We start from the raw sequence: 5,595 nt of genomic DNA, 5'->3' as shown, positions 1-5,595 counted from the left end.
AAGTAGCTTTACTCTTATCTAGCCAAACACAATATACCTAGCTCTTGTCAATATGGCTTCAGACCCCCAAAAAGCACTAACGATGCAATTATTAGTATGATTAACTTGATTCATGCAGTTCTTGATAAAAATGAGTTCCCTGTTGGGTTATTTGTGGACCTGCGTAAGGCTTTTGACACTGTCAACCACCAAAACCTTCTTCTTAAATTACATCATTATGGAGTCAGGGGACACACTCTGAAATACCTTAAATCATACCTTACTGACAGGCTCCAGTATGTTTCTGTAAATAATTAAATTTCTCCCACCCTACCCATCAACATTGGTGTTCCTCAGGGCAGCATACTTGGCCCTCTCCTCTTTCTCATCTACATTAATGACCTTCCAAATGCCTCCCAACAATTCAAACCAATTGTATTTGCTGACGACACAACCTTCATTTACTCCAGTCCTGACCCCCTTGCTCTAAATGCCACAGTAAATACTGAGCTAAATAAAGTCCATCTTTGCCTAACTGCCAACAAACTCACCCTTAACATTGACAAAACATTCTATATTCTGTTTGGCAATAAATTCTCTAATCAAATAAATCTCAAAATAAACAATACCCAAATTTGTAACAAATCAGATGGCAAGATCTTGGCGTTCTCATTGACCACAAGCTGAATTTCCAGGGACACATTCTAAACATCAAAAAAAGTTTCAAAAACTGTTGGCATTCTTTCTAAGATCAGATATTATGTATCCCGCCCTGCCCTGGTGACTCTCTATTACTCCCTCATCTATCCATATCTCAACTATGGTATTTGTGCTTGGGGTTCTACTACCTAAAATCCTTTACGTCCTCTAATTACTCAACACAAAGCTGCTATTAGGACAATATCCAACTCTGGCCCCAGACATCACTCCGTACCCCTTCTCAAATCTCTGAATATGTTAGATATTAAGTCACTGCACATTCTCTCATGTGTATTATACATATATAAAACGCTGAACTGTAATGCCAATCCTGACCTCAAGTAAGTAATTATGAAAAGAAGGCACCAAACCGGGAAGGCTATGTAGCACCATCAAATGCGCAGAATAATCAAAGGGCGCTAAATATCACCAAGGATGCCAATACGAGAACTAAAACGCATAAGGCGAACGATATCAAAAGTATCCGAGTCACCAAGAATTCTATTGAGGGACAAGTGACCGCGAGGGGCGGTCAGAAAGCAAGACACACGCTCGTCCCGGAAGTCAGGACATTCAAGAAGGACATGCACGACCGTAAGAGGGACAATGCAACTAGGACAATAAGGAGCAGGTCGGCGCTCCATCAAGTGACCATGGGTTAAGCGAGTATGGCCAATACGCAACCTCGCTAGAGCCGTTTCCCATCGCCGGTTACGGTGGTAGGACGGCGGCCACGAGGACACACAACTCTTAGGAGTATGTAGTTTGTTTCCAGTAACAGACTACCAATAAGCCTGCCAACGGGTAAGGATGGAGGAATGGATAACCGGGTAAAAGTCGGAATAAGGAATACCTTTACGAGAGATGGGACAAGAACGGACAGCTTCCCTGGCAGCAGCATCCGCACGCTCATTTAAAGACACACCAATATGGCTGGGAACCCAACAAAACTCAACCAACTTAAATTTATTCTGAACAAGAAACAGCCAATGTTGGATCTCGACAACCACTGGATGAACAGGATTAAAAGACCCGAGAGCCATGAGGGCACTACGATAGTCAACAACAACTACAAAGGAAGATTGACGAGGAGTAAGCAGAAGACGCAGAGCATGGAGAATAGCATAAAGTTCCGCTGTGAAGATGCTAGTCTCCTGAGGTAAGCAACACATATAAGTGCAATCAGGAAAAACAACAGCGTAGCCAACACCGTCCGCAGACTTAGACCCATCGGTGAAGACGGAGCGGGAGTGAGAAGAAAAGTGCTCAAGGAAAAGGCGTTTGAGAACCGAAGGAGGAATAAAAGCTTTAGTGATGCTGGTTAAGGATGTACAAAACTGCGGAAGGGGGACTCTAAACGGAAGTAGAGAAGAAACAACACGAGTAGAAATATTAGAAATACGAACTGAAAGAGAATCCTGTAAGCGAGATAACCGGACAGAAAGAGGGAGGTGGTGAAGAGGAACAGGAACCGTAGGAGGGGTAAAACTTAAAGCACGACAGAGGGAAGAGGAAGGATGTTGCAAGGACCGCGCAAGATAGTGAAGACAGTAACGATCACAGCGGTCCACGGCGGAGAGATAGGAAGCCAGTGTCAGCATACAAGCTGAGGACGGGAGTTAAACATAAGGCACCAGAACTGAGGCGCAACCCAGTATGGTGCAAAGCATCAAGACGGCAAAGAGGAGAAGGAGAAGCAGACGAGTAAGCAGGGCACCCATAATCGAGCTTAGACAGGACGAGAAAGGAATGTAAAGAGAGTAATGTGCTCCTATCCACTCCCCAAGAAGTATGGTTTAAGGCCTAGGGCCTTAGGAGGGTAAGGCCCTTTACCGGAGGGTAAGAGCCTTAGAGCATTCAACACGGAGGTACAAAATATGGGGCAACTAAGACAAACGAGTGTCAAAAATCAACCCCAAAAGCTTAGTGGAATACTTGTACACAATGGAGTGACCATAAAGTGACAAAGAAGGACGAAGAACGACACACTTCCGAGTAAAAGTCATAGCACAGGTCTTGGATGTAGAGAACCTGAAGCCATGATCGGTGGCTCAAGACGACATTGCATCAATCGCAAGTTGAAGCTGGCGTTGAAGGAGAGGCGAATCATCACCCTGACAGCAAAGGGTAAGATCGTTGACATAAAGAGCAGAGAAGACACCTGAAGGAAGAGAGGAAAGAAGACCATTGTGGGCAACCAGATAAAATAGTAGTGCTCAGAACACTACCCTGGGGCACACCTTCGTATTGCTGAAAAAGAGGCAGAGAGCGGTACCAAGCCTCACCCGAAAGGAATGACGAGAGAGGAAGCTGCAGAGAAAGAGAGGGAGATGACTACGAAGGGCAAAAGAATGAAGCTGGGATAGAATATGAAATCGCCAAGTGGTGTCTTAATTAAGCATTTTCCAGGTCAAAAATGACGGCAACAATGGAGGTCTTCGCAGCAAAAGCAGTACGAATATAGACCTTCAAGTTCACCAGGACATCTGTTCTGCTGCGGCACTTGCGGAAACCAAATTGAGAAGGGGAGAGGTGGTGATGGTGTTCCGAGAACCACATTAGATGAATGTTAACCATACGTTCAAGAGAGTTTCCAGACAAAACTGTAGAGGGCAATAGGGTGAAAGTCCTTAGGGGATGTTCCCAGAGACCCTGGTTTGCGAACAGGGAGGACAACGGCATCGAGCCAGTCCTCAGGGACTGACGACGTCTCCCAAATCCGGTTATACAGACTCAGTAAATACTGAGACGTGCATGGAGGGAGATTGCGAAGCATCTCATGATGAATGCCATCGGAGCCCGCTGCCGTAGAATCGCAGAGGGCCAGGGCAGACCAAAGTTCAGAGATAGAGAAGGGATCATTATAGGGAAGGCGAAGATGAGTATAGAAATTCAAAAGACAATATTCAAGGACAGGTTTACAAAGAAGGAAAGATTCGGGGAAGATGAAAACCAGAGCTAACAGAAGAAAAGTGGGAACCCAGTTCGGTAGCAACCTGCAACGGGTCCGCCACAAGAGTACCACGGAGGTGAAGGACCAGTGAGACATCAGGAACGAACTTACCCGCTATCTTGCGGATAAGCTTCCAGATCTGCGGCAGAGGAGTGTCGGACATTAATGGTGGAAACATAAGATGCCCAACATTCACGTTTAGCCATACGGATGGCCCTACGGTGTCTCTTCCAGGCTGCACGCTTACAGCGGAGAGGCCGAGCACTTTCTGTATGCCACCAGGAAACACAATTCCGTGGGCCCCGAGAGGAAGAGCGAGGAATAGAGCAGAGGGCAACGTCGAAGACGGTGTCATGAAAAAGGAGGAGAGCGAGGGAGAGGTCAGAGAGAGCAGCACTGAGGGTAAATAGGTTCCAGTCTGCCTTAGCAAACTGTCACCTAGGGAAGGAGAGGGGAAGGTGAAAAGAGAAAAAGGTAACAAAGGATGGGAAAATGGTCATTGCCATGGAGGTCATCAAGAACCTGCCATGTGAAATCTAAGTAAAAAGAAGACGAGCAAAGAGAAAGATCAAGACATAAAAGGGTGCGAGTCCGAGAGTCCAAGTGTGTGGGCTCACCAGAATTCAGAAGAGACAGGGAAGAAGAGAGGATGAACTGCTCAAGAAGGCGACCCCAGGTGTTTGTCAGAACATCACCCCAAAAAGAATGACAACAATTAAAATCACCTAGCAGGAGTACAGGTTCTGGCAAGGAGTCCAGTAGGTGTTTCAGATCAGGAAGAGAAAGCAGACACTTGGGGAAGGGGGGGGGGGGGATAAATGGAACAAACTTGTGTAACATTTCCCCACAAAGATACAAGCAGCATTACAATGGAGAAGCGAAGGAAAAGTTGAAGGGACAAAGGGAACATCAAAACGAATCAAGAGAGCAGAAGAGTTAGGAGCCCCAGCAACAGCTAGGGAAGGGGAGAGAAAGGAATAGCCACGAAAGCGACCAGGACGAGCACCAAGCATTGGCTTCTGGAGACAGACACAAAGGGGCAAAAACCGCGAAATCCGAAGCTGGAGTTTGAGGAAATTGCCATAATAACCACGAACGTTCCATTGAAGAATAGACATCAACGAGAACCGGAAGGACAGCAACAGAGAACAACGAAGAAATTAAGGCAAAAAGGGAACACAGCACGTTAAAGAAGTGCAGGATCAGGGTTAGGGGCCATGGGTAAACTGAGTAAAGAAGGAGGGAAGGTAGCTAGAGGACTGACCAGGGGCGGATGAGTAGGGTCCGGAGGAGGAAGAGGGGGGGGGGGATAACCGAGGGTCATGGACAGCAGCAGGAGGGGCAGAAACCAGGGGATGCACCTCAGCAAGGGCACCAACCGAGAGGGAAGCAGGGGCCAGAGAGACCTCCATAGCAGGAACAGGTGGCGTAACCACCAAAACGGGAGGGGACGGAGCGAGAATGTCAGAAGTAGGGGGCGAGGAAGAAAGAGAAGCCTTTTAACCCGCCGGGGAGGACGGAGAGGAGCCAGGCTTAAGCTTCTGACTCAAAGAGACAGGTGTCCCAACAACTACATACTGGGCAACTGATTCCAGCGTCTCAACAGGAGAAGCTGAACGAGAGCATACACGACAGCCGTTGGGATAGCGATGGACATCAGCCCGTACTGACAGGCAGCGTGGAGAGCTAATAGTCGGAGGAGAAGGATGGGAAGGAGGATCGGAGGCAGACGAGGAAGAAGACACAGGAGACATGACAGACCGGACAGAAAGAAGGGAAACCCCAGACAGAGGACCAGGAGGGGGACCCTTCGGGACAGAACTCAAAGGAACAGACGACGGGGCGGTGGGTGTATAAGGGTCCAAAGCCTGGAAATGGTTTTGAGTCTGAGGAAGGTGGGAAGGACGAGAAGAGGAAGAGGGCAACATGCGAGCATAAGAGACGTTAGCATAAGGTGGGAGCTG

The sequence above is a fragment of the Procambarus clarkii genome, chromosome 73 (genome assembly GCF_040958095.1).
Source record: "Procambarus clarkii isolate CNS0578487 chromosome 73, FALCON_Pclarkii_2.0, whole genome shotgun sequence".
In the NCBI taxonomy this organism is placed as follows: Eukaryota; Metazoa; Arthropoda; class Malacostraca; order Decapoda; family Cambaridae; genus Procambarus; species Procambarus clarkii.
Note: the sequence above shows the minus strand (reverse complement) of the source record.